We start from the raw sequence: 14,187 nt of genomic DNA on the forward strand, positions 1-14,187 counted from the left end.
TAAAATGCCAGTGTAAAAACCATGCAAGTTACTGAATATAAAACCTGTTTAAATTGTTTGTGTATATTTTTACTATTTAATTTTACTATTTAATTTTACTATTAATTATTAAATATTTCCAATTTTAAAGTATTTAAATTGAATCAAAATAAAACATTTCCTTTATCTGAATATTTTAGAATTGATGCACAGTAACTAAAATAATGACTATTGTTTTAATACCCTTATTTTGCTATCTTTTATGAGGGTATCCCAAAGTTCTAAAATGCATTTTTTAAGATTAATCTTTAACTAGTTTAGTTTGCAATTGGGTCGTGTATATTCTGTGTAGTTGTGTTCTTTAGTTTGCTTCTGTATTTTTTTAAAAAAGAGCACTTGAAGGTTGGCTTTTTCTGTTTCTCATCACTTAATATCTTTATATGGAACCCAAGTAATTTATTCATTAATATGAATTGTTGGTATTATGTGACTCAGAAGATCTTGGCTTTTAACATTTCTACATGAGTTAAACTATAATATAATGTACTGATGAAATTTAATTGAAATATCCTTGACTAGAAACATTAATGTTTAAAATGTTGGTGTTTTTCTTAGTTTTAGAAATCCTGATGTTAAAAAAAAGAGTGTAATCACACCACATAAATTTTCTTTAGATGATGTGCAGAAGAAACTGATTGAGAATGCAGGAGTAACTGTAGGGAGACATTTTAATCACTGATATGCCTTAGAACTACCCAATCAATTACATTCAAGGCAGTAAAACAAAACAGATAGCCCCACCCCAGTAACTGCACAGAAAGTGGTTAAATTTGACATTAAGACACGTTGGATGTTCTGAAAACAAATATTGTACTAAATTTAGTCTCTCATGAAGAAATAAATTACTTTGATGAAAAAAAAATCAAGGTTATTAAAGATCTTCATACAACTATGTCTTTATACATAGAGATTTTCTTTCCATAGATCCTTAAAATATAATTGCTAGATTGATGACATAAATTTTAAGATTTTTCAATAAATTATTAAATCGGTATGCTGACAGATACTACCAATTCTAATATACTTGCTTCAGTTAATTTAAAATAATAAGGTCATTACCTATAGAACAAACATCATAAGACTAATTTTCTATGTCTGTACTGACTACATTTTATAGTTTTGTAACTCAGTCCACTATTAGGGACAAAATCAAATTCTATTTTTGGTGGAAACTTAGTTCTTGCTTATTGTAATGTCCTATTCAACTTAACAACATTCACATTAATAATAGATAACTTTTATTAATCTTCCAGGCCAAATGGAAATAATTATTTTCACTTCTTATGGTTTAAATATTTGTACAATGCTAGGTCATCGTCTATAATTTAAGGGTAATAATGCTCCCGTTTATAGCAATCTTTTTCTACAATTTAAAAAATTAAAAATAAAAACAGGGAAACATGTAAACCCACTTAATTTCAAAATATATTATCTAAAAATTATGATATTAGGAGTTTCACCACTGCTGAGTGACACATGGAGCAATATATTGCACCAGATTTTACAATAATGAGATATTAAGTCTTTAACCACAATATTTATAGCTACTTCTATTGATCTCTCAAGTAAGTGACCTATATGGGAAATCTTTTGGACCCATTTCCCAGATCCACCTTTAATGCATTCAATAATTTGGACAGGAGAATCAATCTCAATATTAACTGATAATATTCATATGATGGGAAGTTTTGCAGATACTCACATTACACCCATCCATTTGACTGGATTTGACTATAGGTTGTAATTGAAATTTATTTATATTACTAGTCCCATGATAGACTCTCTGTCTAGCTGTAACCTTTAAGAAAGGGACAACATAAGGAATACCTAGGCCAACCATTTATACTGTCCCTTGAAACTTAGGATTGTATGTTCAAGCAGTTAATAGAATGGGACTTTCTCATATAAAGCCAGTCAGTTCTATGAAATATTCACCAATATCTTACTGCCTTAATTGATTTGCAATAGAATCTGACACCTTTCCTAAATGGAAAAAATATACAAATGTCTTGCCAATGCTACATATTATCTCTAAAGGTGGTGGATATGTTTTTGGATTGACCTTAAAAAATTGATGAAAATATGAAAAAATGTTCAACATTTCTAGTTATAAGAGAAATGCAAATCAAAACTACCCTAAGATTCCATCTCACCCCAATTAGAATGGCGATTATCAAGAACACAAGCAACAATAGGTGTTGGCGAGGATGTGGGGAAAAAGGTACACTCATACATTGCTGGTGGGGTTGCAAATTAGTGCAGCCACTCTGGAAAGCAGTATGGAGATTCCTCAGAAAGCTTGGAATGGAACCACCATTTGATCCAGCTATCCCATTCCTTGGCCTATACCCAAAGGACTTAAAATCAGCATACTACAGAGATACAGCCACATCAATGTTCATTGCTGCTCAATTCACCATAGCCAGATTGTGGAACCAACCTAGATGCTCTTCAGTTGATGAATGGATAAAGAAACTGTGGCATATATATACAATGGAATATTACTCCGCAATGAAGAATGGTAAAATTATGGCATTTGCAGGCAATGGATGAAATTGGAGAATATCATGCTAAGTGAGATAAGCCAATCTCAAAAAACTAAAGGATGAATGATCTCACTGATAAGCGGATGAGGACATATAATGGGGGGTGGGAGGGGTTAGCATTAGGGTTAGGGTTAGGTTTAGGGTTAGGGATAAGGAGGGTGGTAAGAATGGAGGAAAGAAGGACTGTATAGAGGGAAAAGAGGGGTGGGAGGGGTGGGAGGGGTGGGGGGGAAGGGAAAAAAATAATGAATCAAACATCATTGCCCTATGTAAATTTAGGATTACACAAATGGTATGCCTTGACTCCGTGTACAAATAGAGAAACAACATGTATCCCATTTGTATACAATAAAAAAAAATTGATGGACGACAGTTATATCAAAATATTTTCCTCTAGAAGATTCAAAGCCAGAAAGGTTTAATGTGGCAACATTGCCACTAAATGTTTCACTTTTAATTTTTCTTGAAAAGAATATACAAGCAATCATGTTTAATCTAAATCTTTAATGTTATGAAAGATCTAAGGAACTAGACAAATAATTGAGTTGTTTAAAACTATTTTCAGAATATAAAATAAGATAAATATACAATCATTCTGATTTTTGAAACTCCATGTAATTTGAACTATTTCCTATTATTTGGATATTACTTTGCCCTACTGGTAATCATGCAAGATAGATCAAATTAGAATCCAACAAACTGATTGATATTATACTAGAGAGGTGAATAATTCACATTTATATTCTAACAGTTATTTCTTTGATAATAATTTGGTTCATATATATTTTAATGTATTCTTCTGGGTTTCTATCTGTTCCCACATTCATTATATCTAAGGGCAGAATTCCTTCTGTTAAGATGCTATGGCTCCTGAAAATTATTAATAGAATTATTGAGATTGAATTAAATGCTTTAACAGCTACTATTTCAAATATCAGTTATGAGCCTTTTGCTCTCAAATATAAACAAAGGCTTAAATGCCATAATGACTGTAAGCATGTATGTTGTTAGAACTAAATATACTTCCCAATGGAACTAAGAGATAATTAAGAATCATCTAATGGACATTGAACATAGCAGTAATAATAGCCTGGATCTTGTAAATGGCATCACCACTTCCAGGATATTCAAAGGATTGATTGGATCTCATGGAATCTACATTTCCATTTGATCAATTTACTAAATTGAATGATATTGAAATGATATGTTTGCTACTAATTCCTTTTGTGTCATGATAATAGAAAGTCATACTCTCATAACAAATAGCTGGGACCTCAGATAAGCTCCAAGAACCAAGATCAGGAACCTCATCATAACTGCCCATCATTTGCATTTTAAAATAGTGAAAGGGGGGATATGTGGGAAGCCCTCCTTATTTAGCAGAATCAGACTAGTTTGAGCCATGGGATGCAGTGGCCTGGCTTCTAGAAACTGCTCAGAAGCATGTGGCACTGCATGGGGGCAGTTCCCTGTCTCCTTCTGGAATTTTCCCCCTAAGAGAATGGTTTCTCTAACTCCACCCCATCCTGTCCATCTAAGAAAAAGCTCCTCTGGGTCCTTGCCCCCTTTGCCTGTATATTATAAGTAAAGAAGAGTTGGTCAACTCCATGTTGTTATAAGAGGCCAGAGCTGGTATGACCAGACCCATCATGCTCCATCTCATAAAGAGTATTATCTCTTTTGCATTCATTGAGTAGATAAGATTTTTGGGTAATAGAAAAACCGCCAACATCCTCCTACAGCAGTTAACCCTTTTCTCCTCCACATGGTTCATGGCAGAGAGGGTCCCCACAGTCCTCCAAGCATAATTCCCCAGTACCACTTTACAAATGGTCATCCATCCATGGTCTTTCTGCCCCACTTCATACCTGGTTCTCTAACCACAATCTCCAGCCCCACTCCAAGCTCACTCCTCCAGTCAGGATCTTCCAAACCCACCCCACAAAAGGACCTCCTGCCATGTTCCTCCATCCACACTCCACGCACAGTCATCCAGCCACATCCTTTCAGCTGACTCCACTCACAGTCTTAGTTACACATTCCTCCAGCCCCACTAAACACTCAGTTTTCCAGTCATGATCTTCCAGCCCCACTCCACATATGGTCTTCCAGTAATATCCTTCCAGTACATTCCACATAGTTCTCCTTCCACATTCCTACAACCCCATTCCAAAACCATTTCCACACATGATCATCCAGCCTCACTTCACACTCTACTCCAGCCATAACCTCCAGACACACTCCACACATGGTCCTCCAGTCACAGACCTCCAGCCCCACTCCTCACATGACTTTCCAGTCACAGTCCTCCAGTCACACTCCATATACAGTCCTCCAACCAAGGTCATCCAGCCCCAATACTCACATGGTTCTCCAGTCACAGTCCGCCAATCCCACTATACATACAGTCCTCCAGCCATGGTCTGCTAGCTACAGTCATCAAGGACTACTCCAAATTTTATCCTTCTACCATGATTCACCTGCCACAGTCCTGCAGCCCAACACACACTTAGTTCTTCAGACCCCCTCCACACACTGTTGTCCAGCCACGGTACTCCAGCTCCATTCCAGAGTCCTCCAGGCACAGAAATCCAGGCCTAGTTCACACCCGGTCCTCCAGCAGTAATTAACCCCACTCCTCACATTATCCTTCCACCCCTCTGCTCCAGTCACTGTCCTTCAGTCCCACTCCATGCCCAGTTCTCCAGTCACTGTCTTCCCACCCACACCTACTTGTTCCTCCATCCACAGTCATCCAGCCTCACACTAAACAAGATCTACCAGCCACGTTGCACCAGGATTGGTCCTCTAGCCCCATTCTACACACTATTCTCCAGCCCCAGTCAAAACACTCTCCACCAGATACAGTCCTTCTGCCCTAATCCACACTCTGTCCTCCAGCCATAGTCCTCCTGCACCACTGCACACTCAGTCCTTCAGCAACAGTGCACCAGCTCCACTCCACACTTGGTCCTCCAGTCATGGTCCTCCAGTCAAACTCCACTCACAGATCTCCAGCAACAGTCCTCCAGCCCCACTCCACACACAGTTCTTCAGCCCCATTGCACACATGGTCTTCCTGGCAGGAACCTCCAGCCCCACTCTTCTTATGGTTCTACAGCCCCACTCCACCCTCGGCCCTCCAGCACCATTCTACACAATGTCCTCCAGAAACATACCTCCACCCCCCCTCCACACACGGCTCTCCAGCCAAAGTACACATGGTCCTATAGGCATAGGTCCTTCAGTCCAACTCCACACATGGTTATCCTGCCATGGTCCTCCAGCCCCATCTACACAAGGTCCTCCAGCCCCACTCCACTTGCAGTCCTATAGCCACATTTCTCCAGTTCCACTTCACACACAGTCCTCCAGCCATGGCCATTCAGTCCCACCCCACACAGTGCTCTCCAGTCTCATTCCTCCAACCCCACTTTATACAAGGTCCTCCAGACACAGTACTCCAGCCCCACCTTACATGCAGTTCTCCAGACATGTCCACCTGCCCCACTCTAAACATGGTCCTCCACCACATTCCTCCATCCTCATTCCACAAACATTAGTCCAGAAAATGTTCTTCAGCCAGACTCCACACACGGTCCTCCAGGCAAGGTCTTTCAACCCACCACACACACGTTCCTCCAGTCACTCATCTCCAGTGACACTCCATAAAAGATCCTCCAGTCACCGAACTCTAGCCCAATTCCTCACATGGTCTGGCAGATATGGTCCTGCAGTCCCACTTCAGACACACTACTCCATCAACAAGCATCCATCCCCACTCCAAACTATATCCTCCATTCACGGTACTGCAGCCACAGTACTCTACCCTCCCCTACACACAATCCTCCATTCCCACTCTGCACAAGGTCCTCCAGTCATGGTTCTTCAGGCTCATTTCACACATGGTCATTTGGCCAAACTTCACACATCATACACCAGCCTCTGTCTTCCAGCCATGGAACTCTGGGCCCACACCACACACAGTATTCCATCCATGGTCCTCTAGTCCCACTCCAAAAATGGTCACGATCAGTGGTCTTCCAGCTCCAATCCACACACAGTCCTCCAGTATGGTCATCCAGGCTCAATCCACCCATGGTCCTCTCACAATGTCCTCCTAACTGCACTACACACACTGTTCTCCAACTATGGTTTTTCAGTCACACTCCACACATGGTCCTGTATCATAGTCCTTCATCCCTACTCTACACACATTCCTCCTGTCTCAGTCATCCAGGCCCATTCCATGCCCTTTTCACCAGCCACAGTTCTACAGCTCCACTCCACACCAAGTCCTCCATCCAAAGTTCTCCAGCTTTAATCCCCACCCAGTCCTCCAAACACAGTCACAATCCACACAAGATCCATCAGCCACAGTCTTCCAGCCATGGTCATTCAGACCACTATACACGCAATCCTCCAGTCATGTTCTTCCAACCCCACTCCACACATGGTCCTCTAGCCACAATTATCCAGCCCCACACATTGACTTCCACCAATGGTCCTCCATCCCCACTCCACACACAGTCCTCAAGAGCAGGTCCTCCAGCTCCACATACAAGGTAATGTAGACACACGGCATGTACTATCCTATACCATGGTCATCCTTTCCCACTCCACACAGAATCCTCCTTCCTCAGTCCTCCAGGACAGCTCCACACTCATTTCCTCAGTCATGGTTCTATAGCCACAGTCCAGCAGCCACACTCAACACAAGAACCACCAACCAAAGTCCTCCAGCCAAGGTCAAGTAGCCCACTCCACACATAGTCTTCCAGGCATTGTCACCCTGCCCTCTTCCACACACGGTCCTCCAGCCATGATCTTTCAGTCCCAGTACACACATGGACTTGCAGCCCCACTCCAGACTTTATTTCCACACACAGTTCTTCATTCCCACTTTACACACAATGCTCCAGGCCAGGTCCTACAGCCACGCTCCACACATGGTAATCCAGTCACACTTCACACATTGGTCCTCAAGCAATAGTCATTCAGCCCAACTGAACACACAGTCTTCAAGCCTTTGTCCTCCAGCCCAACTCCACACACTGTCCTCCAGGCACAGTACACCAAACTAACTCCTTAGGAGGTATTTTAGGCATCCCACAACCCCACTCCACATTCAGTCCCCCAGTTAAGGTCCTTCAGTCCACTAAACACACAGTCCTCCAGACACAGTCTTCCAGCCATTCTACAGACATGATCCTCAAGCTACCATCACCCACATCCTCTGCACACATGGTCCTACATCCACACTCAAAACAGTGTCCTCCAACATGGTCATCCAGTCCCACTCCACAAATTGTACTCCAGCAAAGGTCCTCCAGTCAGACTCCACACACAGTCCTACACACAAGGACATCTAGCCCCAACCCACACACATTCCCCCAGCCACTGACCTTCCACACCACTATACACATGGTCCTCCAGCCACCATCCTCCAGCCCCACTCCACACATGGTTCTTCAGCCATGGTCATACATCCACTCTCAAAGCACAGTCCTCCACCCACAACCCCCAGACACTTTCCACACACCCTCTGCCAACCACATACCTCTAGCCACAACACACACTGTCCTCCAGGGTCACTCATCACACTCTATTTCAGCCAAAGTTCTCATTCCCACAATCCCACTCCACACAACTTCCTCCATCCACAGTCCTCTAGCCCCTCTCCACCCACGACCCTCTAGCCATGGATCTGCAGTCCAACACCACATAATGACCCCTGGCATTTTCCTCCAGCCCCACTTCACACAATGTCATCCAGCCACACTGCATAAAATGTCCTCCAGACATGTTCTTCCAGTCCCACTCCACACACAGTCCTTCAGCCATGGTCATCCTGCCACACTCCACACACAGTTCTCCAGTAACACTCCTCCAACCAAACTCGGCCCATGCACCTCCAGCCATGGTTCTGCAGTCTAGCACCACAGAATGTCCTCCCAGAATGATCCTTAAACCTTACCACACACACATTGCTCCAGCCGTACTCCACACACTGTCCTCCAGCTTCACACCACACACCTTCCAGCTCATTCAGGCCTGCAGTCATGGTTCTCCAGTCCCACTTCAAACAAAGTTCTCAAGTCATAGTCTTTCAATCCTAGTCCATATAATATTTTTAGCCATGGTCCTACAGTCACACTCTGCACTCAATCCCCAACCACAATCCTCCACCCCACACACATACTCCAGAGTCCTCCAGCCTTACTCCAGACATGATATTCAGGCCCTGCACCTCTAGCCCAGTTCTGCACATGATCAAACCTCCAGCCACGGTTCTCCAGCCACACTATAGAGAAGGTCATTTATAAACACTCCACCCAATGTCCTCCATCCACGGTCATGCAGCCCCACTTTACACAGTCCTCCAGCCAAATTCCTCCTGACCCACTTCAAACACAGTCTGCAACCACAGTTCCAGCCCCACTCTACACACACTACTCCAACCATGTTCTTCCAGCCCAATTCCACCCATGGTCCTCAAGCCACAAAACTGTAGTCCCACCCCAGAGATGTTCCTCCAGTCACTGACTTCCTGCCCCATGCCACACATGGACCTTTAGCCACAGTCCTTATACCCAAATACTCACATAGTCTTCCAGCCATGATCCTGCTCACCCACTCCACACAAGGTCCTTCAGTCCCACACCACACACCCAAATCCAGTCACTGTCTGACAGCCCCACTCCACACACAGTTCTCTTTCCAAGGCATTCCAGTTCCAATCCACACATGGTACTCCCAATATGGTCTTCCAGCCCTATTACACAAGCTATTTCCGAGCCAGGGTCCTCCAGCTCCACTCCACACACACACAAATCAAGCCACAGTCTTCCAGCCCCACTCCACACAAAGTTCTCCAGCCACACTCCTCCAGTCCCACTCCACAAATGGTCCTCCAGCCACTGTCCTCCAGACCAATTTCACACACGATCCTCTGGCCAGTCATCCAGCCTCACACCACACATCATCCTCCAGCCATACTCCTCCAGGCATGGACCTCTAGCCCCACCAAACACACATTCCTTCAGCCCCACACCAAACACTGTCCTCCAACCTCACTCCACACATAGTGAGTCCTCCAGCCTCATTTCTTAAGGACCATTCCACATATGGTCCTGCAGCCACTGTCCTTTAGCCCCTATTCACACAGTACTCCAGGCACAGGCATCCATCCCCACTCCACACATTATCCTCCAGTCACAGTACTGCGACCACTCTCCTCCAACCTCTCCCATACTTGGTCCACCAGCCTCACTTGGCATACTTTCCTAAATCCATGATTCTACAGGCCCATTCCACATGTTCTCAAGACACAATCATTCAGCCAAACTCCACACATTATCCTCGAGCCTCTGTCCTCCAGACACTCATTTCCAGGTACACTCCACACTCGGTTTTCCAGCCCCATTCCACATACTGCACTCCAGGCATGGTCTTCCAGCCTCACTCCAAATACAGATGTCCAGTGATTGTATTCCAGCTCCACTCCACACACAGTGTCCTCACCCACACTATTCCAGCCACACTCCACACAAGGTTCTTACCTCAGTCCTCCATCCTAACTATACACAGACTCCTCCTGTCCCAGTCCTCCAGGCCTACATCATGCCCATTTCACAGGCCATGGTTCTACAGTCCACTCCCACCTGGTCCTCCAGTCAAGGACAATCACTAGAGTCCACACCCAATCCACCAACCACAGTTCCCAAGCCATGATCATTCAGCCCAAACTAACATGGTTCTACAGCCACTTACCTCCAGCCCCACTCCACACGTGATCCTACAGCCCCAATCCACAAACTCAAATCCAGACATGGTCCACCAGCCCCACACCACATTTGGTACTCCAGCCATGGTACTATAGTCCCAATCCACACTCAGTCCCCCAGCCATGGTCCTCCAACCTTACTACAAAAATGACTCTCCAGACATGGTCCTCCAGTCCAATTACAGACATGGATTTCCTGCCACTGTCCTCCAGACCCATTCTGCACATGGTCCTCCAGTCACTGTTATCTGGTCCCACACCACACATGGTCATCAATCCACAATCCAAACACCACCGTCCAGTCACAGTCCTCCAGCCCTACCTTGCACAATGTCCTCCAGTCATGTCTACCTGCTTCACTCCAAACATGGTCCTCTACCATGGTTCTCCAGTCCAACTCCAAAAACAATATTCTAGAAATTTTTCTCCAACCAGACTCCACAAACAGTCCCACACCATGGACTTCTAACCCCACCACACACATGTTTTGCCAGACACTAATCTCCTGCACCACTCTACAAATCATCTTCCAGGCATGGTCCCCCTGCCCCACTCCACACATCGTACTCCAGGCATAATTCTCCAGTCACATTACACACATGGTCCTCCAGCCCTACTCCAGATACTGAATTCCACCCATGGTCCTCCAATCCCTCTTCACACACTGTCCTCAAGGCCAGGTTCACCAGTCCCACTCCATACACAGTAATCCAGTCACACTGTATCCATGACCCTCTACCACAGTCCTCCATACCCACTGCACACACAGTCCTGATGCCTCAGTCCTCCAAAAGAGCTCCACACTCATTTAGCCAGTCACAGTTCTGCAGCTACAGTCAACCAACCACACACAACACACAAATCAACAACCAAAGTCCTCCAGCCCTGTTGAGCAGCCCACTTCACACACAGTCCTCCAGTCATTTTCTTCCAGCCACACTCCACATATGGTCATTCCTCCACACTCAACACAATGTTCCCCATCCATGGTCCTGCAGCCCCTTTACACAGCCCTCCAACCAAAGTCCTCTGCCCCGCCCCAAACATGGTCTTCAACCATGTTCCTTCAGCCTAATTCCACCCATGGTCCTCAAGCCACGAACCTAGTCCCGCCCCAGAAACATTCCTCCAGTCACTGACCTCCTGCCCCTCACCACACATGGACTTTTAGCCACAGTCCTCATACCCAAATACTCACATGGTCCTCCAGTCATGGACCTGCAGACCCAATGCACATGAGGTCCTTCATCTCCACTCCACACACCCAAATACAACCACTGTCTACCAGCCCCACTCCACACACTCCACACACAGTCCTCCAGCTATGTTTCTGCAGCCCCACTCCACACAAGGTCCTCGTTCCAAGGCATTCCAGCTCCAGTTCACACACAGTGCTCCAGCTATGGTCTTCCAGCCCTACTACACAAACTATTTCCAAGTCAGGGTCCTCCAGCCACTGTCCAACATTACTACTCTAATGTAGTCCCACTCCACACACACAAATCCAGCCAGGGTCTTCCAACCCCACTCCACACACAGTCTTCCAGTCACGGTCCTCCAGTCCCACCCCACTTGAGGTCTTTCTGCCATGTACCTTCAACCCCATTCCACACACAGACCTAGAACCCCTCTCCACACACTCAAATCCAGTCATAGCCCTCCAGCTCCACACCACATATTGGTACTCCAGCTATGAACCTATAGCCCCACTTGACACATGGTCCTTCAGCCCAATACTGCAGCCCCATACCACATGATTTTCCAGCCACAGTACTCCAGCCACAGTCCTCTATCCCCTCTCTGCACCTGGGCTTTCCAGCCATGGTCCTACACCTTGCCTCACACATGGACCTCCAGTCACCATTCTCTATTCCCACTCCTCACATGGTCCTCCATTCATGTTATGCAGCATCACTCCACACACAGTCCTCCACCCATGAATCTCCAGACTCCTTCCACACATGATCCTTTCACCACATTCCTCCAGCAACACTACACAATGTCCTCCATGCCCACCCATCGCACTCTATTCCATCCACAGTTCTCATCCTCACTCCTAACATAATCCTCCAACCAGGATCTTACAGCTCCACTCCACACATTTCTCCATCCATGTTGCTCCAGCCCCACTCTACACATGGTAATCCCCCATGTTCCTCCAGGCTCACCCCACACATGGTCCTCCCCTGACAGTCATCCAGCCCCACTCCACCCAGGCTCTTCTAGCCACAGTCCTGCAGTCCACAGGTTCTCCTGTAATGGTCCTTGAGCCCCAATCCACACAATGTCATCCAGCACAATCCAAAAACAATCCTCCAGACATGTTCCTCCAGTCCCACTACACACAGTCTTCCAGTGATGGTCATCCTGCCACACTCCACACACAGTTCTCCAGTCACAATCCTCCAGCCCCACTCCACACATGGTCCTCCAGTCATGGTCTTCCAGGCCAATTCCACCCATGGACCACCAGCTCCATTGAACACATGGTCCTCCATTATGGTCATACAGTCCCACTCCACACAAGGTACTCCAGTGTCCACCAGCCCCACTCCACAGAAGGTACCCCTTGCATGGTCCTCTATCCCCACTCCATGCAAGTTCCTCCAGATACAGTCCACCAGCCGCACTCCACATACAATCCTACATCCACAGTTGACCAACCACATTCCACACACAGTCCTCAGCAACACTTCTCCACCCAAACTTTACACATGGTTCTGCTTCCATGATTCCCCAGCTCCATTCCACACATGGTCCTCAAGTCCCAGACTGCTAACCCAACTACAATTAGATTCCTCAAGGCATGGTCCTCCAGCCCCATTCCAAACAAATCCCTTCTGAAATGGTCCTCCAGTCCCACTCACATGGTCCTCCAGTCATGGTCATACTGACACACTCCATACACAGTCTTCCAGGCACATTAATCCAGCCCCACTCAATACCTTGTCCACCAGACATGAAATTTCAGCCCCACTCCTCATATGGACCTCAGACCCTGGTCCTGCAGACCAACTCTTAACATGGTCCTCCAGTCATGGTCCTCCAGACCCACTCCACACACAGTCTTCGAGTTATGGTCCTCCAGCCCCACTTTTCATGCAGTCACAGACCTCCATCCCCACTCCACACTTGGTCCTCCAGTCAAGGTCCTCCAGTCCCACTTTTCACACAGTTCTCCAGCCACAGACTTCCACCCCACTCCACACTTGGTCCTCCAACCAAGGTCCTCCAGCCCCACTACTTGCATGTTTCTTCAGACATGGTCCTCCAGCCCAACACCACACACATTCCTTGAGTCATGATCCTCTGGTCCCACTCTACACATGGACCACCAGCCCCACTCCACACATGGTCCACCAGCACCACTCCAAACCCCGTCCTCCAGGATGAACTCCCAGCCCCACCATTCATAGAGACCTCTAACCATGGTCCATCAGCCCTACTCCACACATGGTCCTCCAGTCATGGTCCTCCACCTCACTCTACACCAGGTCCACTAGCCATAGTCCTACAGCACCACTCCACACAAGGTCCTCCTGTCATGCTCCTCCAGTCACATTCAACACATGATCCTCCAGCAATGTTCCTCCAGCCCCACTACATGCACTATCCTTCAGCCATGGTCATCCTGCCCCACTCCTTGAGGAGTCTTCCAGCATCAGTCCTCCTGCCTCACACACACATGGTCCACCAAGTTCATTCCTCAAGCCCCATTCCCCAAATATGGTCCTTCAGCCCCACTTACCACATGGTCTCCAAACATGGTCCTCCAGTTCCATTCCACACATGATCCTCCAGTCATGGTTGTGCAGC

Source organism: Sciurus carolinensis, chromosome 13 (genome assembly GCF_902686445.1).
Source record: "Sciurus carolinensis chromosome 13, mSciCar1.2, whole genome shotgun sequence".
Classification (NCBI taxonomy): domain Eukaryota; kingdom Metazoa; phylum Chordata; class Mammalia; order Rodentia; family Sciuridae; genus Sciurus; species Sciurus carolinensis.